The sequence below is a fragment of the Triticum dicoccoides genome, chromosome 2A (genome assembly GCF_002162155.2).
Source record: "Triticum dicoccoides isolate Atlit2015 ecotype Zavitan chromosome 2A, WEW_v2.0, whole genome shotgun sequence".
NCBI lineage: Eukaryota > Viridiplantae > Streptophyta > Magnoliopsida > Poales > Poaceae > Triticum > Triticum dicoccoides.
Window position 1 is genome coordinate 234,605,373 of NC_041382.1, and position 26,323 is coordinate 234,631,695.

Consider the following 26,323-nt stretch of genomic DNA (forward strand, 5'->3'; position numbering starts at 1 on the left):
CGAACACAAGGCCATTTCCTCCGTTCTGCGATGTGCCATGCCTCATTTCGATTGGCTGTTCCGTCCAAGCCGGTTGCCTCCCAATGAACATGACGCATTTCGTTGCCTCCCGATGAACACGATGACGTAGTTTCTCTATTTCGATCCAGCCATGTACATGAGCTTTGGCCGTACGTATGCGCGAGTAGGCATTCGAGACCCCGCCCGTATGCATGTACGTGGCCGTATTTACTTTCTTGCACCCTGGCGGTACGTACATGTACATGCTAAAAGCGCGCCTCTACTACGACATGTGCCCTTCCTTACTCGGCCATGGTTCATCGCTGCAGCCTGTAGACAGACCGATCGACCAGTATGTATGTACACGTTTGTGACAAGAATGACAACGTACGTACACTTTGACCAGGTGGGCCCCGACTGTTAGGGAGGATAAGGAGGCACTTCCTTGCATGCAAAGATGTAGCTGGTGGGTCCCAACAGTCAGGGCGGGAAACTTTTTTTCACGAAATATGGTGGCTCGTCCGGTGGGTCCCTGCTGTCAGGTGGTGGAATCATTATTTTGCGCATAATATGGAGGCACTTCCTTGCTGTGGCCATGGACCCAGCTGTCAGCCTCTCCAGGTAAATACTCTTCCGATGGAAGTTGTTCCTTGACCACATTGACCACGCCGCGCCGAGAGCACCAAGGCGGTGGACGATGGCGAGGCCTAGGAAGGTGACGACGTGGAGCTAGGGATGACGCGGCAGTGGATGCCCACGCGGAGAGGAGTGCGAGGTTCAGTGGTTCGGCTGTGGTGTGAGGCTTCCATCGCCACAGAATAACAGGGGGTATGGGTGAGTAGAGGGATGTCCTGGCCAACGGTGGGAGTAGTAGGGGGCGGTGAGGCCTCCGCGGTGCATAGCCGGCCACAGGAGGCAAGAGCAGGCGACACGACCGGCGCTGGTTTGGGCGGCTGGAGCAAGCATACCACAGGTTGAAGAAGCACTACGGCCGTTGGACGGACATTATACGGTCACTGGAGCTAGAATCGTTTATATTGGCTAAGTTGACAAAGCCCTCCATCCCCGTCAACTTAGTAGGCCCACAAGTTAGCCTCCCACTACGGTGGGTCCTAGCTAGCAGGGGGAGTATTCATTTTTTTGTGCACAATAAGGAGGCACTTCCTTGCGTGTGAAGATGTAGCTGGTGGGTCCCAACAGTCAGGGCGTGGATTCATTTTTTCGCGCCTAATATGGAGGCACTTCCTTGCGCGCGAAGGATGTAGTTGGTAGGTCCCATCTGTTAGGGGGGAACATTTTTTTTCTGAAAAATACATAGTCCCTTCCGGTGGGTCCTAGCTATCAGGTGGATGAATAATTATTTTACACGTAATAAGGTTGCACTTCCTTGCTGCGGCCATGGACCCAGCTATCAACCTATCCACATTCAATCCTCTTCCGATGGAAGTCGTTCCTTGACCACGTTGAACATGCGGAGCTGGGGAAGACGCGGCGGTGGATGCCCACGCGGAGAGGAGTACAAGGATTGACTGGTACGACTATGTTGTGAGGCTGCCGTCGCCACAGAATAACACTGGTTGTGGGTGAGTAGATAGTAGAGGGATGGCCTGGCCAGCGGTGGGAGTAGGGTGGGGTGGTGAGGCCTGCGTGACAGCATAGCCGGCCACTGGAGGCAGGAGCAGGCGGTCTCCCAGCGCTGGTTTGGGTGGCTGGTGCAAGAAGAGCAGCGATTGAAGAAGCAGCAAGACCGTTCGATTCAAATCCAACGGTCATTGCTGCTAGAGTTGTTTGTTGACTAAGTTGACAAAGCCCTGCGTACGCGTCAACTTAGTAGGCCCGTAGTCAGCCTCCGAACCGGTGCGCCCCAGATGTGAGTGGGAGGAATCAGTTTTTTTCACGTAATAAGGATGTGGGTGGGCGACATCATAGCGGGCCACAAGAGGAGGGAGCTGGTAGTCCCGCCGGCACTGGTTTAGGCGGCTGGAGCAGGAAGATCTGAGATTGAAGAAGCACATTGGCCGTTGGAAGGACATCCAACAGTCACTTCTGCTAGAATCGTGTGTAGACTGGCAAAGCCTTGCGTAAACAAGTCAGCCTCGAAATCTATGGTGTGTACAGCCCATTTGCTATTATTTTTACAATTTTTACTCATTTGCTAATTCATATGAAATTTATTGCAGCCCATTTTCCATTTTTAGAATTACTGCCCATTTTCTGGTCAGTGCCAGGGTTAAAAAATTGAACTAAAAATGTGTGAAATTTTACAAATTCGCATAATTTTGCAGGGGAACAAACTATTCTTAATCCAAAAATTAGTAGCCACACTAAAACAAATTTAAAAATAAATTAGTACTATGTCATGTTAAAATCCAATGAAATATAAAATATCAGTGAAGAACAAAAACAAAAAAGAAAACTAATTGCCCATTTGCTATAATTTTTTTGGAATTTGCAACCCCTTTGATATTACTTTTAAGATATACTAACCATACTCTTTGGCCAGGCCGGAATGCATCCCTCCTTGTCTTGAAAGATTTGTTGCCCAAGAAGTCAGAGAAAACAAATAGGCCTAGCTTGGGTATTCTTCAAAAAGAAATAGTGGGCTATCTATTTTCCCAAAGAAAAAATTGCTGGGCTAGTCATCTTGTTAGACGGGCCACAAAGACCGCAGAACCCAGTTTATAGACTACTCCTCCGGACAAATAATCCTAAAAAAAGTTGTGCAATTCTGTCATTAATGGACTGTACATTGACAATGATGTGGGTCCCAGATATCAGCATGGTGGATTAGAGTAAAAACGGGGGGGGGGGTGCATCTGAGTAGTAAAAGGGGCGCTTGCTTGTGTTTGGGAGTGGACCTGGTGGGTCCATACTGTCATACTCACAACTACAGTCCTCTCCCCATCCGCAAAAAAATTACAGTCCTCTCCTGATTCACTATGTTGACAGGGCTGGACGATCGCGTCGTGGCGAGCGCACCAAGGCAGAGGATAAAGTGCTGTCGCCAATGTGTTGGGCTAGGTTCGACATTCTTATCGAAAAATAAAAATTGACCGGAACTATTTACGATGTTGACTACGATTTGCATGGGTCCGCTCATGGCAGGAAGAAAATGGTGGGAGAAAGAAGACTAGTCGCTATCTTTGCCTAAGAATAATATCGACTGAATGCACTATCATTGGAAATAATATCCTCCTGTTAAAATTTGACTTTTCAAATCGTGAATTTAAAGAACTGGTGCATGTGCATTTAGCTTTATTTATTTACTTATTTATGTTTAGGGGACCATGGGCATGTACCTGGGCCAGATTCATGTGAGAGCTTCCCTTCCAGTTAATTATGGGCTCCTCTATTGGGCCTTCATCAGTGGGCTGCATGTTATCGACAAGTGGCAAATGTGTTCCGTACCAAAAATAGTATGCGCTATGTACGGTACGGGGCACTAAAGGATCGGACTGTGCAATGACTTCCAAAACATTGTGTTTGTCATTCTAACAACACATTTACTCAACCAACAGACGAAATATACTACTGATTGTACATTGAAAACAGCAGCAGCAGCAACCAGGGCTGGGGTGCAACAGAAGCAGTAAGCAAGCCAGAAGAGTAAAGACGCAACTGTCCCTTCCAAACCAAACATCAGCCATCATTACAAAAGGGCTACCAAAAAAGAACAAGTGTATGCATCAAACTAAATAAAGATCCTACCACACCAAGTGTACGCATCTAACTAACTGGCTCAGTTAGACGTTACTATTTATTAAGCTATGGAGATTGGCTGACGACTTGAACCAGATGGGTACCTGATGGGGGAAACTGCAGCCAAAAGTTCGAAGTCTAATACTTGCAAGTGTCTCTCCTACTTTGGGCTGCAGAGCGTGGCGACACATATCAGGGTATGGTGCATGCAGAGACGCATGGTACGCTGTGTACACACAATTTTGCCTGATGAACGAAACTGCGCTGCCATCATGATCCTTGTCGTTGGTTATCTCCTAGTTAATCAGATAATTCAGTACGAGAAACAGAGAGCGTGTACCAAGGCTACTTAAGAGCCTCCAGTCAAAAAATCCTGAAGGCCCAGAGAAGCTGGGATCCTGCTCAAAGACCTTGCAGTGACTGTGATTGTATTCCGCGAAACAACACATCGAACGATCATCAATTGTTCACCGTCGTCTGATCGATCCAGGAACCACCTACAATTACCATGCCGCTTTTCTATGAAAGGTTTTGGGATTAGGAAGGGTAGGGACACCAGGCGGCCTACAAAATCATATCAAGTTGGAGTCAAATAGAAAAGGGCTCTTATTGTAGTCAGTCTTAAGAACAGCACGTCACGAGCATGAAATTTTTTCCAGTAAATGTTGACATTAATATAAGCAAGCCATCATGATATCATAGGAAAGTAACATACTGCTGTAACAACCGTTTGTAGCGATGACATGAGTAGGCCAGCAATACGTCCAGCCATAGAAGGAGTCGACAACGTAAATGAAGCCCTTGTGTTCAATGGCATCAGAGAACTAAGGGAGTCCTAGATTAAGGGGTCGTCGGGCGTCCGGGCTATATGACATGGGCCGGACTAATGGGCCGTAAAGATACAAGATAGAAGATTTTCTCCCGTGTCTGGATGGGACTCTCCTTGTCATGTAAGGCAAGCTTAGCATGCGGATATGAATATTCCTTTCTCTGTAAACTGACTTTGTACAAACCTAGCCCCCTCCGGTGTCTATATAAACCGGAGGGTTTAGTCCATAGAGGCAATCATAATCATACAGGCTAGACAATTAGGGTTTAGCCATTATGATCTTGTGGTAGATCAACTCTTGTAACCCCCATACTCATCAAAGACAATCAAGCAGGACGTAGGGTATTACCTCCATCGAGAGGGCCCGAACCTGGGTAAAACATCGTTCCCCTTGTCTCATATTACCATCAATCCTTAGACGCACAGTTCGGGACCCCCTACCCGAGATCTGCCGGTTTTTGACACCGACATTGGTGCTTTCACTGAGAGTTCCTCTGTTGCGTCGACAACAGGATTGATGGCCCGCCTTGTTATCAAGGACGGTGTTACTTCCGGAGGAGCCCTAGCCTCAGGCCAAACCCTCCGGCTGGGCAGCTTTACCATGGCCACCTGTTCGGCCTTTAAGCCAATGATGACTTCCCAAGTCATCGAAAATCGTCTCCGTGTCGACTCCGAATACTCCAAGCAGATGGATCCGGCGGATTTGTCATCCTTAAACAAACTCCTGGATCGCATCGCCGCCCTGGGAGTCGCTACGGACTATGATCAAATTGGGCTTAAACCCGATCGGAGAGAAATCAAATCTGCACCGATCACCCATCAAATAGTGGTCGTAGAGGAGAAAAGCAACAACATCTCTTCCCCTATACTGAAAACAATCTATGCTCGGGTTTTCGAGCTCATAGAGCCGGATACTAATCTGCAGGGTGACACTCCCGGTCCTCCGAACTTATAATCAGTCGTAGAGCCTAAGGAATCATTAGACATCCCGAATCCCGAACTGATAAACTCAGAAGTTCTTCAAACCCCGGACTCCACATTGGGTCAGGGTACAGATTTTACGCAACCCACCCACCACAAGAAATATTCGCCAAGCAATTCTGGTCCCCCGGATATATGCGACCTCATGTACATACGGTAGCAGCCTCAGGAAACAGTCCATCACTTCTGGGCTAGATTCCTCCTTGTCAAGGACAAGGTTAAAGATTGCCACGATGAGGACGCGATTTCAGCATTCCGCAATAATTGCACGGACAAAGGAATCCTCAACGCCCTCAACCACCGTCGTATACTGCACTTCGCTGACTTGGCAACCATAGTACAGAAGTACCGCGCAATGGAAAGTGCCTGGAAAACTCAAACAACTCGTTGGGAACCACCAGCCTTCACGCCACCTCCCTGGCGTGCAAAAAGGATGCACCCTCGTGGAGCACCCGACCCCGTAGGAAAGAAAATTAAACCCATTACGGGACGTGGCACCGTTCTTGAAGGATGGCTTGATAGGCCATGCAAAATACACATGACACCGGATACCGAACCAACCCACAGCCTTAGAGCATGTTGGTACTCCGACAAGTAGCCTAGAGTTGCGATGATATCCTCACCAAAAATACCTCAGAGCCACACTTTCTGGAAGATGATGATCTCAGAGTACTGACGGTCTTCGAGACTTTCGCTTCAAACAATCAACGTAAGAGAACACTCTAAGGCTGTGGGTCTGAGGTTTTTGGCTCCGTCCCCGATCGTTGTAGGTATATATAGGAGGAGGAAGTACGTCGGTGGAGCTTCGAGGGGACTACGAGGCAGGGGGCGTGCCCTAGGGGGGCGCCCTCCACCCTCGTGACCGCCTCGTGGCTTTCTTGACGGAGCGTCCAAGTCTCCTGGATCTTATGTGATGAGAAAATCATGTTTCCGAAGGTTTCATTCCGTTTGGACTCTGTTTGATATTCTGTTTCTCCGAAACACTGAAATAGGCAAAAAACAACAATTCTGGGTGGGCCTCCGGTTAATAGGTTAGTCCCGAAAATAATATAAAAGTGGAAAATAAAACCCAATATAGTCCAATACAGTAGATAATATAGCATGGAGGAATAAAAAAATTATAGATACGTTGGAGACGTATCAAGCATCCCCAAGCTTAATTCCTGCTCGCCGTCGAGTAGGTAAATGATAAAAAGAATTTTTGATGTGAGTGCTACTTGGCATAATTTTAATGTAATTCTTCTTAATTGTGGTATGAATATTCAGATCCGAAAGATTCAAGACAAAAGTTCATATTGACATAAAAATGATAATACTTCAAGCATACTAACTAAGCAATTATGTCTTCTCAAAATAACATGGCCAAAGAAAGTTCATCCCTACAAAATCATATAGTTTAGTCATGTTTCATTTTTGTCACACAAGAATGCTCTCATCATGCACAACCCCGATGACAAGCCAAGCAATTGTTTCATACTTTAGTAATCTCAAACCTATAAACTTTCTCGCAATATATGAGCGCGAGCCATGGACATAGCACTATGGGTGGAATAGAATATAATGAGGGGGGTTATGTGGAGAAGACAAAAAAGGGAGAAAGTCTCACATCAATGAGGTTAATCAATGGGCTATGGAGATGCCCACCGATTGATGTTAATGCAAGGAGTAGGGATTACCATGCAACAGATGCACTAGAGCTATAAATGTATGAAAGCTCAACAAAAGAAACTGGTGGGTGTGCATCCAACTTGCTTGCCCATGAAGACCTAGGGCACTTGAGGAGGCCCATTGTTGGAATATACAAGCCAAGTTCTATAATGAAAAATTCTCACTAGTATATGAAAGTGATAATAAGAGAGACTCTCTACTATGAAGATCATGGTGCTACTTTGAAGCACAAGTGTGGTAAAAGGATAGTAACATTGTCCCTTCTCTCTTTTTCTCTCATTTTTGGGCCTTTTCTTTTTTATGGCCTTTCTCTTTTTTTGGGGCCTTCTCTTTTTATGGCCTTTTTTTATTCCTCACTTGGGAGAATGCTCTAATAATGATGATCATCACACTTCTAGTTATTTATAACTCAATGATTACAACTCGATACTAGAACAAAGATGACTCTATATGAATGCCTCCTGTGGTGTACCGGGATATGCAATGAACCAAGAGTGACATGTATGAAAGAATTATGAACGGTGGCTTTGCCACAAATACTATGTCAACTACATGATCATGCTAAGCAATATGACAATAATGAATGTGTCATGATGAACAGAATGATGGAAAGTTGCATGGCAATATATCTCGGAATGGCTATGGAAATGCCATAGTAGGTAGGTATGGTGGTTGTTTTGAGGAAGATATAAGGAGGTTTATGTGTGAAAGAGCGTATCATATCACGGGGTTTGGATGCATCGGCGAAGTTTGCGCCAACTCTCAATGTGAGAAAGGGCAATGCACGGTACCGAAGAGGCTAGCAAGGATGGAAGGATGAGAGTGCGTATAATCCATGGACTCAACATTAGTCATAAAGAACTCGCATACTTATTGCAAAAATCTACAAGTCATCAAAAACCTCGGCACTATGCGCATGCTCCTAGGGGGATAGATTGGTAGGAAAAGACCATCGCTCGTCCCTGACTGCCACTCATAAGGAGGACAATCAAATAACACCTCATGTTTCAAATTTATTGCATAACGTTTACCATACGTGCATGCTACGGGACTTGCAAACCTCAACACAAGTATTTCTCAATTTCACAACTACTCAACTAGCATGACTTTGATATTATTACCTCCATATCTCAGAACAATCATCAAGCATCAAACTTTTCTTAGTATTCAACACACTCATAAGAAAGTTTTATTATTAATCTTGCATACCAAGCATATTAGGATTTTAAGCAAGTTACCATGCTATTAAGACTCTCAAAATAATCTAAGTGAAGCATGAGAAATCAATAGTTTCTATAAAACATATCCACCACCGTGCTCTAAAAGATATAAGTGAAGCACTACAGCAAAACTGTAAAACTCAAAAAGATATAAGTGAAGCACTAGAGTAAAACTATAAAGCTCAAAAGATATAAGTGAAGCACATAGAGTATTCTATCAAATTCCAAATTATGTATGGCTCTCTCAAAAGGTGTGTACATCAAGGATGATTGTGGTAAACTAACAAGCAAAGACTCAAATCATAAAAGACGCTCCAAGCAAAACACATATCATGTGGTGAATAAAAATATTGCTCCAAGTAAAGTTATCGATAGAAGTAGACGAAAGAGGGGATGCCTTCCGGGGCATCCCCAACCTTTGGATTTTAGGTGTCCTCAGATTATCTTGGGGGTGCCATGGGCATCCTCAAGCTTAGGCTCTTGCCACTCCTTGTTCCATAATACATCAAATCTTTACCCAAAACTTGAACACTTCACAACACAAAACTTAAAGTAGAAAATCTCGTGAGCTCCGTTAGCGAAAGAAAACAAAAGACCACTTCAAGGTACTGTAATGAACTCATTCTTTATTTATATTGGTGTTATACCTACTGTATTCCAACTTCGCTATGTTTTATAAACTATTTTACTAGCCATAGATTCATCAAAATAAGCAAACAACACACGAAAAACAGAATCTGTCAAAAACAGAACAGTCTGTAGTAATCTGTAGCTAGCGCTAGATCTGGAACCCCAAAAATTCTAAAATAGATTGCTGGACGTGAGGAATTTATCTATTAATCATCTTCAAAAATAATTAACTAAATATCACTCTCCAAATAAAAATGACAGCAGTTCTCGTGAGCGCTAAAGTTTCTGTTTTTTTACAGCAAGTTCAACAAGACTTTCCCCAAGTCTTCCCAACGGTTCTACTTGGAACAAACACTAATTGAACACAAAAAACACAACCAAAACAGAGACTAAATTATTACTAAACATGAGCAAAAAGCAAGGAATAAAAATAAAATTGGGTTGCCTCCCAACAAGCGCTATCGTTTAACGCCCCTAGCTAGGCATAACAAGCAAGAATAGATCTAGGTATTGCCATCTTTGGTAGGCAATCCATAAGTGGCTCTCATGATAGATTCATATGGTAATTCTATTTTCTTTCCAGGGAAGTGTTCCATGCCCTTTTTTAGTGGAAATTGAAATCTAATATTCCCTTCCTTCATATCAATAATCGCACCAACCGTTCTAAGGAAAGGTCTACCAAGAATAATAGGGCAAGAAGGATTGCAATCTATATCAAGAACGATGAAATCTACGGGCACATAATTCCTATTTGCAACAATAAGAACATCATTAATTTTTCGCATAGGTTTCTTAATTGTGGAATCCGCAAGATGTAAGTTTAGAGAGCAATCATCAAAATCACGGAAATCTAGCAAACCACACAAAGTTTTGGGAATAGTAGAGACACTAGCACCCAAATCACACAAAGCATAAAACTCATAATCTTTAATTTTAATTTTAATAGTAGGTTACCACTCATCATAAAGTTTTCTAGGGATAGAAACTTTCAACTCAAGTTTTTCTTCATAAGATTGCATCAAGGCATCAACGATATGTTCGGTAAAGGCTTTATTTTGACTATAAGCATGAGGAGATTTTAGCAAGTATTGCAACAAGGAAATACAATCAATTAAAGAGCAATTTTCATAATTAAATTCCTTGAAATCCAATATAGTGGGTTTAGCATCATCTAGGGTTTTATTTCTTTTAATCCCACTTTTATCAATTTCACCATCAAGATCTAAACACTCCGAATTTTTAGAACGCCTTCTAGGTAAAGGTGGATCATATTCAGTCCCATCATTATCAAGATTAATATTGCAAAACAAAGATTTAATAGGGGACACATCAATAACTTTTATATCTTCATCATTATTTTCATAGGAACTAGAAGAACACGCTTTAATAAAGGCATCTTTCATAGCACGCGTCCTAGCGGTTCTTTCCTTGCACTCATCAATGGAAATTCTCAGGGCTTTGAGAGACTCAGTGATATCATGCTTAGGTGGAATAGATCTAAGTTTCAAAGAATCAACATCAAGAGCAATTCTATCAACGTTCCTAGCCAAATCATCAATCTTAAGCAATTTTTCTTCAATCATAGCATTAAAATTCTTTTGCGAAGTAATAAATTCTTTAATATTAGATTCAAAATCAGAGGGCATCTTATTATAATTTCCATAAGAATTGTTGTAGGAATTACCATAATTATTAGAGGGATTACTAGGATAAGGCCTAGGATTGAAATTTCCTCTATACGCATTGTTACCAAAATTGTTCCTACCAACAAAATTCACATCCATAGATTCATTGTTATTCTCAATCAAAGTAGACAAGGGCATATCATTAGGATCAGAAGAAACACTCTTATTAGCAACTAATTTCATAAGTTCATCCATCTTTCCACTCAAAATATTAATTTCTTCTATCACATGCACCTTTTTATTAGTAGATCTTTCAGTATGGCATTGAGAATAATTAACCATAATATTATCTATTAGTTTAGTAGCATCTCCTAAAGTGATTTCCATAAAAGTGCCTCCCGCGGCCGAATCTAAAAGATTTCTAGAAGCAAAATTCAATCCAGCATAAATTTTTTGTGTAATCATCCATAAATTCAAACCATGAGTAGGGAAATTATGTATCATTAATTTCATTCTCTCCCAAGCTTGTGCAACATGTTCATGATCAAGTTGCTTAAAATTCATAATATCGTTTCTAAGAGAGATGATCTTAGCGGGAGGAAAATACTTAGAGATAAAAGCATCTTTGCACTTGTTCCATGAATCAATACTATTTTTAGGCAAAGATGAAAACCAGGCTTTAGCACGATCTCTAAGCGAAAAAGGAAATAGCTTAAATTTAACAATATCATTATTGACATCTTTCTTCTTTTGCATGTCACACAAATCAACGAAGCTATTAAGATGGGTAGCGGCATCTTCACTAGGAAGGTCGGAAAACAGATGTTTCATGACAAGATTCAGCAAAGCAACATTAATTTCACAAGATTCAGCATCGGTAAGAGGAGAAATTGGAGTGCTAAGGAAATCATTATTGTTGGTATTGCTGAAGTCACACAATTTAGTATTATATTGAGCCATCGCGACAAACAAGCAATCCAACACACGAGCAAACAAAAAGCAAACAGGCAAAAAGAGGCAAATAGAGAAAGAGAGGGAGGATAGAGAGAGAGGGTGAATAAAATGGCAAGGGTGAAGTGGGGGAGAGGAAAACGAGAGGCAATGGCAAATAATGTAATGCGGGAGATAGGGATTGTGATGGGTACTTGGTATGTTGACTTTTGGGTAGACCTCCCCGACAACAGCGCCAGAAATTCTTCTTGCTACCTCTTGAGCACTGCATTGGATTACCCCCGAAGAGGAGAGGATGATGCAACAAAGTAGCGTAAGTATTTCCCTTAGTTTTTGAGAACCAAGGTATCAATCCAGTAGGAGGCTGCGTGCAAGTCCCTCGTACCTACACAAAAAAAATAGCTCAACGCAACCAACACGCTTAGGGGTTGTCAATCCCTTCACGGTCACTTACGAAAGTGACATCTGATAGAGATGATAAATAATATTTTTCGGTATTTTTGGTATAGAGATGCAAAGTAAAAAGTAAAAGCAAAGTAAAAGCAAAGCAATAATAAAGTGATGGAGATTGATATGATGAGAAAGAGACCCGGGGGCCATAGGTTTCACTAGTGGCTTCTCTCAAGAGCATAAGTATTCTACGGTGGGTGAACAAATTAATGTTGAGTAATTGACAGAATTGAGCATAGTTATGAGAATATCTAGGTATGATCATGTATATAGGAATCACGTCCGAGACAAGTAGACCGACTCCTGCCTGCATCTACTACTATTACTCCACTCATCGACCGCTATCCAGCATGCATCTAGAGTATTAAGTTAAAAACAGAGTAACGCCTTAAGCAAGATGACATGATGTAGAGGGATAGTTTCATGCAATATGATAAAAACCCCATCTTGTTATCCTCGATGGCAACGATACAATACGTGCCTTGCTGCCCCTTTTGTCACTGGGAAAGGACGCCGCAAGATCGAACCCAAAGCTGAGCACTTCTCCCATGGCAAGAACAACCAATCTAGTAGGCCAAACCAAACTAATAATTCCAAGAGACTTGCAAAGATAACCAATCATAAGAAAAAGAATCTAGAGAAGATTCAAATATTATTCATAGATAGACTTGATCATAAACCCACAATTCATCGGTCTCAACAAACACACCGCAAAAAGAAGATTACATCGAATAGATCTCCACGAGAGAGGGGGAGAACATTGTATTGAGATCCAAAGAGAGAGAAGAAGCCATCTAGCTACTAACTATGGACCTGTAGGTCTGAAGTAAACTACTCACACTTCATCGGAGGGGCTTGGATGATGATGTAGAAGCCCTCCGTGATCGATGCCCCCTCCGGCGGAGCTCCGGAACAGGCCCCAAGATGGGATCTCGTGGACACAGAAAGTTGCGGTGGTGGAATTAGGTTTTTGGCTCCGTCCCCGATCATTTGGGGGTACGTAGGTATATATATGAGGAAGAAGTATGTCGGTGGAGCTTCGAGGGGCCCACGAGGCAGGGGGCGCGCCCTAGGAGGGGCCTCCACCCTCGTGACCGCCTCGTGGCTTTCTTGATGGAGGGTCCAAGTCTCCTGGATCTTATCTGATGAGAAAATCACGTTTCCGAAGGTTTCATTCTGTTTGGACTCCGTTTGATATTATGTTTCTCCGAAACACTGAAATAGGCAAAAAACAACAATTCTGGGCTGGGCCTCCGGTTAATAGGTTAGTCCCAAAAATAATATAAAGTGGAAAATAAAGCCCAATATAGTCCAAAACAGTAGATAATATAGCATGGAGCAATCAAAAATTATAGATACGTTGGAGACGTATCAGTCCTTGCTCGCATGGGCACCAAGCATGCCCCCGTCCCACCTAACATCTTTTTGGAAAGGCTCTTCAAGCCATCCGTGGTGTGGCAGGATGAGAGCAGCAACCCTAGTCCGGATCCGGTTATACCCCAAGAATACGAACACAATTCCGATATTATTGGGGGCTCAGCCAACGAAACAACACCATCGGCCCACCTAATAATGGCAGTAATTGCCCCATGGACCGAACCCTTCTTGGTCTACCTTAATAGGCAAGAGCTCCCTGAGGACCACAATGAGGCTCGATGCATTGTTCGGCGCTCGAAAGCCTACAAGGTTCATGAAGGAGAGCTCTACAAGAAGAGTGCTACTGGAATACTTCAATGATGTATCTCCGAAGAAGAAGGACGACAACTCATGCCGAAATCCATGCTGGTCTTAGTGGTCACCACGCTGCAGCGGCTCTTGTAAGCAAGGCCTTCCGTACCGGTTTCTTCTGGCCGACGGCCCGAGCAGATGCACAGGACCTTGTCCAACATCGTGTGGGATGCCAGCTTTTCACCAATCAAAGCCATATGCCAGCTACCGCCTTACAGACAATCCCCATTACTTGGCCTTTCGCGGTCTGGGGGCTTGATATGGCCGGACCCCTCAAAGGGGGAAGCCATAAGAAAAAATATTTGCTGGTCATGGTAGATAAATTCACTAAGTGGATAGAGGCCAAGCCAGTTAAAACGACCGAAGCCGGACCAGTGATAGACTTTATATCCGGCATCATACACAGTTATGGTGTCCCACACAACATCATCACCGATAACGACTCCAATTTTACAGCCGACAAAGTGAAAAAATGGTGTGCTAACCTGGGCATCAAGCTTGATTATGCCTCTGTCTATCACTCCCAAACAAACGGTCAAGTCGAAAAAGCTAATGGTCTTATCATGAGCGGCATTAATCCCAGACTAGTACGATCTTTAAGAGAGTCAGACAAACACAAGGTTGAGGAGATCGACTCCGTACTCTGGGGGTTGCGGACCACGCCAAATTGCACTACCGGTTGCACACCATTTTTCATGGTGTACGGCGCGGAGGCCGTTTTGCCTTCCGACATTATTCATGATTCACCTCGATTGCGCATGTACAAAGAGAGAGAAGCCAAGCTAGATCGGCAGGACAGTCTAGATGCCCTAGAGGAGGAGCACGATGTTGCAAAAGCCCGTTCCACATTCAATTAACAACAAGTTCGCAGATACCAAAGCAAGGAGGTGCGGGCCAATACCTACAATGTTGGTGAACTTGTTCTACGCTTGCCAGAAAAGAAAAAGGACAAACTCAAGCCCAAGTGGGAAGGTCCCTTCATTATAGATGAAGTTCTCAATGGAGGTGCGTACCGTCTGAGTGACTCATCGGACAATCGCTTAGAGCCGAACCCGTGGAATGCCGCCAGACTCCGAAGACTCTACGCCTAGAGCCAGACTCATTGTTCGTTTTTCTTTTTCTGCTCTTTCCATTTTCTCTCTCTTTACATATTTTTATTTAGCTTTATAGCTCTTGTGCGGCTAGATCGCACACTAATGAGGTACACATCCTTAAATGTACATGACCATAACACCTGGGGGCTTCTTTTACAGAAGCTTCTTATCATTTTTCCGAGCATCAAGCTCGCTGCATATATGTCCTTTTCTCATATATACCTTTTCTTCGCCATGATATGCACCTTTATGACTTAAGTTTTTGCCAAGCTAGGTTGCCTGGCTCCTGTGCTTATGCCCTACATTCCCGTTAGTTCGGCTAGGGCATAAAGGGAGCACCTCTGTGATTGTTACAGTCGGGTCATCTGGACTTGTACCTCAGACCGGGTGAAGCCGAAAGCTAGCGTTCTTAAGGGAATAGTCAGTCGGCGGACTAAAGATGTTTTACCCTCGTTACACTATGAACCACCAAATATTATGTATACTGTAATTTTTCTAATCACAGTTCGGGCATGCTTACTAACGCATGTTCACCCAGGGAAAGGAACCCTTAATGGAACTATTCTCTCTGGAATATGTTTCTAACAATCAATAAGTAATATAACATAGCTAGCTGAATACAACTTGTCTGTTCAAGCAATTATGACCCCTACGCCTGGTTTCCACGCATGCCCCGGTATTTATTGCTGGCCCGGTATTTAGAAACACTCCGCACCTTCGGGTCCGGAGGTCGAAGCAAAAAGGTCTGCCATGAAAATCATTTTACAATTCGGCTAAGGGACAAAATTGTCAATTGAAGTACACAGTCACGTGGACTCAAAAACTTCTTCCTCTATACCGTCTAATAGGCTGTCTAGCTTACAGTGCCATTGTGAAAACTTCACGGCTATGTTTACTTGGTCATATACCAAGCTCACCAGAATCTCTTGTCCATCTGACCCCTGAGGTCCGACCCGGGCCATATGATTTGGATCAAGTCCGGTATACCGTGTTTTCACCATGGCACAGGCCTCTCGTGCGCCTTCCCGGCAAGCAAATATCTTCCATAATCTGAAGCGGCGTCGAGCTCCCTTGAAAAGCTTCTCAAGATCCTCCATACTTCCTGGAGGGGATGCGGATGTCCATAAAGCCTTGGCAATGCTCCGCATCGCTTTCCGAGCTCACTCATACACTTCGGACAACTCTTGTAATAGATCGCCTTGGAAGCTGGATGCCTCTTCTTCGGGCCGCCCAGTCAAAATACCTACAGGAATAAACTTATCAGAATCCGCCCCAGCGAACTATACGACAACAAAGTTGAAAGGCATACTGAATATGTCGCCTCACAGCTTTTTGTTCTCCTTTACAGCATCCGCTAGTTGGGCCCGCACATCCTTCAGCTCTTCGCCGAGCTGGGTATTGGCATCATGTAGCTTGTTCTTTTCGTCCCTGGTCTGTGTCAGTACACGTTGACCAGCAGCCTCTTGCCTTTCGGCATGTTCCTTCTCCGCTTTTACAGCCTTTAGCTTCTCTTCCATCTCAGCCAACGAGCCTGCCATTGTATAATGCAACAATATTTCTTCATATAAACACGACTGGCACATGATTACATTTTCCAAATAGAAGGGAACCTTACCCTTCGGTGCCTTCTTGGACTTCCCCAGTAACAGCAGTTAGCTGGGTCCGGCACTATTCCAGCTCCTGAGATAGCATGTTCTTCTTCTCCGTGAGTGCCTGTTTATAAAATGATCCTTAAATCAGTCGTTTCAACTGCTTCAAGTCTCGGGAGCTACTGGTATATGGTTACCAGATTTATACAATGCATACTTACCCACATATCTTTCAAATACTGGTTAGTGGCTCTGGCAAGCCCATCCCGAGCAGCTCAGATGTATGCATCAGCTGAGCTGAAGGCATTGAACGCCTCTTCAGTAAAGCTAGGGTCGTGAAGAGCGGCCCTCCGTCACCGATGATTCATGGCGCTCTCTACTTTAGAGTTCGTGACGGACAGATCATTCGAATCCTCTAAAGGAGGGCAATCCGGCGTCACTCCCGTATCAACCCCCGCCCCAGAGGCAGGGTCTGGAACCTGATTGGTGGAGGCGCGACCAGCAGGATCCCCGGACATAGTCCGGCGAACACTCTTCCTGATAAAACACAGCAGACAATGTGACAGTTCGATGTGACTGCCAGGGGGGTATTCGAGTCCATACCTCTTTGATGAAGGTGCGGCCGTGTTGTCATCTACCTTCCTCTTCGAAGATCCGCCCGGCGCAGGCGCCGCTCTCTTATGAGACGCCTCCGGTGCAGCATGGCGCGCCGAGCGCCTCCCCTTCGGAGCACGAGACAGTGTGGTGGGTGAGGCATAACGAGGAAGCTCTTTTGGAGGAGATGCTCCCTGTGCACTTACGTGGGAAGATGGCAGGAGACCAGGGTAATCAGCTACAATGGCCACCTCTGTGCCATCATAGCTCGCCTGATAGAAGACCCCCTCCTTAAGCTCTACAAATATATCTGGATCGTCCTCAAATCCGGGATCTAGGTCCCGAATATGATTCTCCGGCTATAAAGTGGGGCTATAGATCCCCGCGGTAGCCTTCCGCCATTCCTGTTAAAGATGGTCGGTTTGAGTCCAACTAGTTGTGGCTTAAGACAAGGATTGAATAAGATTTTGGATCAAAAGCTTACCCAGCTAGGGGGGTTGTACATCGAGATTCCATCCCAACATTTAAGAAGAGACAGAGGTGCAGGAGCCAAAGGGTATGACATTAAATGAACAGCTGAATATAACTCTTTGGGTTAGATGCTTTGAAGTATTCGGAGGAGGAACCCGCCTTGCAATGCCGAAGATAACATGCGCGCCGGACACACTGTCATTGAAGCCTGGTTCGGGGGCTACTGAGGGAGTCCTAGATTAAGGGGTCCTCGGGCGTCCGGGCTATATGACATGGGTTGGACTAATGGACCGTAAAGATACAAGACAAAAGATTTTCTCCTATGTCCAGATGGGACTCTCCTTGGTGTGTAAGGCAAGCTTAGCATGTGGATATGAATATTCCTTTCTCTGTAAACCGACTTTGTACAACCCTAGCTCCCTCTGGCGTCTATATAAACCGGATGGTTTAGTCCGTAGAGGCATTCATAATCATATAGGCTAGACAATTAGGGTTTAGCCATTATGACCTCGTGGTAGTACCACTCTTGTAACCCCATACTCATCAAAGACAATCAAGCAGGACGTAGGGTATTACCTCCATCGAGAGGGCCCGAACCTGGGTAAAACATCGTGTCCCTGTCTCCTGTTACCATCAATCCTTAGACGCACAGTTCGGGACCCCCTACCTGAGATCTGCCAGTTTTGACAGCGACAATAACCATGGAGGATGTATGATCCTGCGATGGACGTGCAGATTTGTCCACTTACCTCAATGACCTATCAGATAGGTGAGACCGCGGTTGAAGAACGCAATTAGCCTGAAGTCTTTATAATTCACAGATCTTGTGGGCACTTGGCAGATTACAACCTTGAGCAAATCAAACTTGGTATCATGTTGGGTACTGTAAGATTCCGAGTATTCTAGGCCGCGGTGCCAAAGCAGTGTAGTGTTAATCGAAGAAAAGGGGATCAATCGCCGGGTGTAGACCTCCACGAGCATCTAGCTGCCGTGATCGTCGACGAGCACCATCCAAGACGTGTTCATGTCGACCCAGTACATATCGTTAATGTAGTTGAGGGTGACAGGGATCAGATTGTTGTCAAGGGGCTTGATGCTCGCCACCCTATGACCGTTATGCTATGTGACACGCCGTTTATGAAGATCAGGCAGCATCAGCAAGAGCTGGCTTAAAAAGCTCCAGCCTGAGGGCTTTGAGTAAACGGTACAGCCCTGACGAGCACGCGGCGAGCGGCATGGTACTGAGATTGTCCACACACGAAACAATGAGCTTGATAAACTCTGTGGGGAGCGAATTCCAGCCACTCTTTCGGCGGACGCTGCTCGGTTATGCCATTGTTAGTGCTTGGGTTTCGGAACAGGGGGGAGGTGCCTTAGTAGGGATGGAAGATTGGACGATTATGTGTGGACAAAGATGGAGAAGCGAATATGTGACGCGGGAAGTGGACATGTGATGATGCCTACAACATGCACTTGACTTACGAGACACATACCAGCAGCGTAGGGTCATATCGATGCCAGATAACTTGCTTGAGTGATCACAGTACTAGTACTACCTATAGTACCTACTACCATGCCCTAGTTTGCATATGGAGCAGTGGAGTATGACTCTGCTCTACTACTAGCACCGGAGGAGTAGCATATTCTAATATAAATAGTTACAAACTTTAATGCCCGAGCATGGAATGACTAGGAACCGCCATCGGTGCTAACTCCAATCCCCAGCAAACGTTCACTGGAAGACATGGCAGTTGCAAACGCCCGCGACGCAGTTATAGTATGTGTGTAAGGGTGGCGGTTTTATCAAATACTATGGCATACAAACAGGCCACCATCAGATGGAAATCTGACGGTTATGTGGGATTCGCCAGGATTGAGATTGTGGCGAACAATCACCAGATATCATTACTAAAAAAGGTTAAAACACCCGGGGCTATAACTTGCACCGACTGACCACTAACAATGATACAAACATAGTTGTGAAATGGTTAGGGACCGTGTTTACATGGTGTTTGGAATTATATGCAAAAAAAATAGCAAGATGCATGTGCATTGCATGGAACATCAAGATGCATTTTCTTACAAAACACCTATTGTGATTGACCCATGCAGGAGTAATCCCACGTGTAAAAACTAATGATATCTCGAGAATTTTATCGGAAAAATGGTACCTCGAGAATTTCATTGGAAAAATGGTATCTCGAGAAAGATGAGAGATAAGGTGAGGAGGAGTGGGGCATGGTGGTGACTGGTGGTCGGACCGGGCGGAGGCATGGGGATGGTCGGCACCGGCAGGCATAGTGGCCACCATGCTAGATTGTTCTAGAGACTTCCTTTTTATACTTTGATGTCTATCTGTAAATGTGGAGAGAGGTGTGGGTATCTTTTGTAAAATTGTCATACTTTACTTTCTATCCGTTAGATATAGATCAGACAGTCTATATTACAAGATGGCATGCACACCATCATCACAAACTTGGGTTTTTTATAAGAAAAAAAGTAGTATAGATAAGAGTAGAGATAGAGACTAGGGAGGAGCACCATCTACTGCTTCGTTTGCTACTCCTGCGCTCCATTCGGCGGCCATAACGTCCCCTACAGCCACTCCCTCCTTCTCTCCATTCGGCGGGCGCTATTGGAATTTGGGGAGTGCACTCACGCGACTGTTGGCAGCGATGACTTCATCGACGATGACTTCTTCCCTGACCTCGGCAACCTCTTCCTCAACGACATGGGCGACAACCTCAACGCCAGCGGTGCTGCTCCCGTTGCACTATATGTGTTTCTGTCCTTCCTGTTTGAAATCGTGGTAGAATTCATCTTCCTAGTCTGTGTCCTAAATTCAATCTATTCATCTACTATGCTAGTCCACATGATTAGTTTAATCTCTGTTATAGCCGTCATGATTTATTTTGTGCTTATTTATATTAAATCTCGTAGTAACTTGCTCATATATTCAACTGGCGCAACGTCCTCTACAGCCACTCCCGTTTCATGGGTGGCCTGGTCGATGTAATATGTCCAACCACTCCCGTCGATCACTACTGGCCCATGGCGGTGAACATCAAGTACGAGACGTGCTACCCGTTCGCCGTGCCGGAGTCGCTAGAGGATCACCGCTGCCTGCTAGTCTCGGGGAAGGACGGCAGCGTCTTCCTCTTGATCGTGGGCACCGTCGAGGCCCGCGCAGGTCGTAGCCCAGTCTCTGTAGTGTGCATCAGGGGCAACGCCGCTGACGCTGACACGAGGCCGTTGTACGGGTGCGTGCTCACTGTTACTGCCCCTCAGAGGTACGTGGGCGTCCACACCACCTCCATCATGCTGACTTGGACTATGCTGAGCTGCTCCGTTCCTGTCGATGTGGACATGGAAGACGCATGGTATGATTCCCCCCCCCCAAGATGGTGCACGGGGACTCCAAGGAGGTTCATCTGGACATATGCATTACCAAGTTAAATGTTGATCATTATTCCTCGCTCAATGTAATCTGCTGTCTAAGCATGTGGAGACTTCTTATTCATATAGTATAGAACCTTCCATGCAAGATCTTGCTTTATTAGAGTATCGCGCTTGAATAAAAGTGTATCCATTTATGGTTTAGTCTAGAATCTTCCATGTATGCTTTTGCTCCATTAGAGTTCTCACTTGCCATTTATGAGATTAAATGAGAATTTTTACTACAGTACTGGTGAAAGACTTATGATGAACCATTTCTTACATCTCCTCTTCCCCCTTCAAGTCATACTGATTTAATCCCTACATCTAGGTGTATAAGAGCATGGTTAATACTTAATAGTATAGACAACTGTTGACTATAAGAATGTGCCATGTCATCTGTAGCCAACATGTATAACAATCGATACTCAAAAACTAATTTTTAATGATCATTTCTTGCAAAGCACAATAAGTGTTGTTTCTTCACAAGTTTTGGATGCAGGTTGAACAGTTGAACGCTTTGGTTTGAAAAAGATACTTTTTTATCTATTTCACTGGATGTTTGTGAGCTCTAGAGAAGAAATAATATCCGAAGAAACCTATCGATAGTCATTACACATGAGATGACCCCCACATCCTTTGTCAAAATAAACAACTCCCCGATCAATGCATTTCACTATTCCGTGCAACGCACATGCACCTTACTATATATTAGTACGACCATAAATTTAACTAACATTATATATAGTACGATAAATACTCATGCATGTCACCAAAAATTATATCATTGAAAACTATGTTCAAATACGAATTCAATGATATAGTTTTCGTTGACATGCACTAACATTTTGTCAGTTAAATATTCAGTCAAAATTCATTGGGGGACTAATAAACCACGACCGAGGTAGTACTAGTGTAGAGGGCGGCGCTGCACGGGAGACTCACCCCGCTCATGGCACAGCAGTAAAGACGTCACATCACAAAACCCCACCACTCCTAGTAATAAGCGGCCTGGTAAAATAAACGGACAAGCAACCATCATATCCCTCCGTCTTTTTTGCATTTCATCTCTCTCCATTTACTTTCTCCAATTCATCTCGCACACTCGATCCCTAGCTACTACTCCTAGTATCTCTAGCTACTACTCCTAGGGCCAGTTCTTTTGGCGGCTTAAAAAATAAGCCGTCTCTTCCCCAGCTTTTCCCATAAGACTAGTCACAGTGGAGAGTAACATAAGGCGCCTCACTCATTTATTTGGGCTTCTAAACTACTAGTACCTCCATCCTGGTTTATTCGTCACCATTGTAATTTTTGCTAAATTTTGACCAAAGATTTAACTGATAAAATGCTAGTGTATGTGACATGCATAAACATTTCATTAGTTAAATTTATGGTCAAAATTTGACACAAATTACAATGGGGACCAATAAACCAAGACAGAGGTAGTAGTTATGGGATTACTAATCTAGAAGCCTAAAAGAAATGGCCCCTGGTACTCCTAGTAGTAGTACTCAAGTTGGAATTCCAATTCCATGGCACAACTTGTTAGGCAAAAAATTCGATACAGGGTGTAGGAAGCAGTTTGGGAATTTGCATGCCTTCCCGACCAGTGAGATACTCCGTACAAAGTACGATAAAGAAATAACCACAGAGAAGGACGCTAAAAGTAATTAATCAAATGAGCATTTTTGTGTTTGTTTTGCATTGAATCGTTTCACAAGCTTGACTAGTGCTGTTTTTCTACTTATACAAAAACCGCATCATAGTGTTAAAACATGCATTTGCACGTACATAAGTAATAGTAGTAGCACAGTCTGCAAGCATATATAGAGAGAGACATGTAGTACGATAGTATATAATAAAGTTTGTGCTATATGCACGTACTTACAAAATGCGTACAGATACACAAGGTTTCCAAACTCTTCATTTTACATACTTAATTAGGGTCGCTAATAATTCCTGAACTGTCGAGATTTATCATTTGCGTCCCAAAACTAATGAGATCTCCTTATGAAACTAAATTATTCCTAATAAAAGCCATGGTGCTCGCAGGAGCGCTTGCGGCGCTCCACGACTGCCCTGGTGCGTGGCCGTTTCCCAGCACGCTGACACAACGCCTCTTCCTCAGCCTCGCAACTCGCGAGGTGTTGATTGGCGGCTTGCCTGCGGGCGAGCGCGATCTCACCAGTGTGGTGATCCGACGCCAATAGGTACTCCTCCTTGCTGGAAGCGTGCACCCGGTCCACGTACCGCTAAGCGTAGATGAGGCGCTTGCGACCGACTGCACTTAGGGCTTTGGCACGGGCGTCCTCCGCCACCCTCACGGCCCTCGCACAAGCCTTCTACCAAAGAGCCAAATGCCTGACTCTCTCGGACGCGACATAGGCCTGCCAGGCAGCATGCCTCGTGGCGTGCTTCTCTTCCTCTATTTTGGCATGCTCTGCCGGAGGCAAAGCCTCCCACAAGGCGACATCCATTTCTTTCCAAAGATCCTCAAGGCTAGGGGGCTCGGCAGGTGACGCGGCATTCTCCTCGTAGCTGGGAGCCAAGCGTCCTCAGACGCGCATGCTGGCGAGAGTGGGAACACCGACGCGTCCACCTCGACGCGTCACGGCAAGGAGAGGAACACCGATGCATCCTCATCGACTAGTCGCGGCGAGGAACGGAACGACAACGCATGACCGTCCGTGCGGTGCAGTGAGGGGCGCCTAGGGATTGGGAGGGGCGAGAGGGAGGGGAGGAGATAGCGATGAATGTGAGCGTTATTCCGAATACCGTGGGAGGCGCAGTATTTATAGCGAGCAATGGCACACCTACGTAAGATTTGGACTGAGCTTTAGTTACTTAACTGCAGGTGCAGTTGCGTCATTGACATGTGGGCCAGATGCCTATTGGGCCCACATGTCAGTGACCCAATGCACCTAGTTAAGTAACTGAAGCAGCGTCCCGTAAGATATGTTGCGTGATTAATGTAACAACTACGTGGGCATATCTGTTGGAGTAAATTACGGGGGAGGGAAGGATGGAAATATTGCTGGTCAGAACGGATTGGACGAGCACGGGGGGAGGAGAGTCATGCATGCAGATCTTTTCCACACGGGGTGGAGTGGTGGGACTGCCGGAGGGAGAAGGAGAGTCAAGCAGGCGTTCAGATTTCAAGGTGCATGATACGTCCATTCTGCATCATGCTTTTATATTGATATTTATTGCATTATGGGCTGTTATTACACATTATGTCACAATACTTATGCCTATTCTCCCTTATTTTACAAGGTTTACATGAAGAGGGAGAATGCCGACAGCTGGAATTCTAGGCTGGAAAAGGAGCAGATATTAGAGACCTGTTCTACACATCTCCAAAAGTCCCGAAATTTCATGGGAGCACATTTCAGAATATATAAAAAATATTGGGCGAAAGAAGTACTAGAGGGGGGCTACCCACCACCCACGAGGGCGGGGGGCGCGCCCTACCCCCCTGGGCGCGCCCCCTTCCTCATGGGCCCCTTGGAAGCTCTCTGATGCCCACCTTCTGCTATATGAGGTCTTTCATCGAGGAAAAATTCATAAGCTAGCTCACGGGACGAAACTCCGCCGCCACGAGGCGGAACCTTGGCGGAACCAATCTAGGGCTCCAGCAGAGCTGTTCTGCCAGGGAAACTTCCCTCCGGGAGGGGGAAATCATCACCATCGTCATCACCATCGATCCTCTCATCAGGAGGGGGTCAATCTCCATCAACATATTCACCAGCACCATCTCATCTCAAACCCTATTCATCTCTTGTATCCAATCTTTGTCTCAAAACCTCAGATTGGTACCGGTGGGTTGCTAGTAGTGTTGATTACTCTTTGTAGTTGAGGCTAGTTGGTTTATTCGGAGGAAGATCATATGTTCAGATCCTTTATGCATATTAATACCCCTCTGATTATGAACATGAATATGATTTGTGAGTGGTTACGTTTGTTCCTGAGGACATGGGAGAAGTCTTGCTATAAGTAGTCATGTGAATTTGGTATTCGTTCGATATTTTGATGAGATGTATGTTGTCTTTCCTCTAGTGGTTTCATGTGAACGTCGACTACATGACACTTCACCATTGTTTGGGCGTAGAGGAAGGCATTGGGAAGTAATAAGTAGATGATGGGTTGCTAGAGTGACAGAAGCTTAAACCCTACTTTATGAGTTGCTTCGTGAGGGGCTGATTTGGATCCATATGTTGCATGCGATGGTTAGGTTTACCTGAATACTTCTTTTGTAGTTGAGGAAGCTTGCAATAGGGGTTAATCATAAGTGGGATGCTTGCCCAAGGAAGGGCAGTACCCAAGCACCGGTCCAGCCACATATCAAATTATCAAAGTACCGAACGCGAATCATATGAGCATGATGAAAACTAGCTTGACGATAATTCCCATGTGTCCTTGGGAGCGCTTTCCTTTATATAAGAGTTTGTCCAGGCTTGTCCTCTGTTACAAAAAGTATTGGGCCATCTTGCTGCACCTTATTTACTTTTATTACTTGTTACCCGTTACAAATTACCTTATCACAAAACTATCTGTTACCGATAATTTTAGTGCTTATATAATATTGTGGTAAATATGGAGAAATATTGTGAAGAATAATCCACTTGAGTAGGCTTCCAAAGCGTCGGCTTAAGAAATATTGGTCTTGAAATACTCATCTGATACTCACCCGCAAAAAAAAAAGAAATACTCATCTGATATTCAGCCGGTTTGAAGATGTAAAACTTGCCAGTTTAATATTAACAAAATTGCCGGTTTATTAATATTGATGGCACCGGGTCATAATTGTTGCCGTCGCCAGGTCATAATTATTGATGACGTCGGGTTATGATTGTTGCAGTCACCGGGTTAATCCGGTTTACTCAAAACTGAGAATTTGAAGATTTTTCTCCCTTATATCCATATTACCTATAGCCCCAAGTCTTGAGCAGAACAAAGTGATGGTTTAAGACTTGCTTCAATATAAATACTGCCACTTTTGAAGAAATCCATGTTGTTCATCCCAGTCACTAGTAAATACTGAATACTCCATATTATGTAGCCCCCAAGTGTCGGGTTGTCATGCTTGCAGCAACCTGGGACTTGTAATTGCCTGATGCTAAAAAAAACTTTAACCAGTGTAGCCCCCAAGGGCTGGGTCATTATGCAATAATGAGCAGGGACTTTATAAATATAATCATGCTTCATTGAAAATAACATCATATGATGTAACTCCACCATGGGGCTTGGATCCACGTCCACAAGATTAAGAGCTTTTTGCTTTACCAACTGAGAAGTGGACCCTTGAATATAATGGATTAAGACTTGCGTACCTTGAATCATTGATAGGAGCAATTGGTAG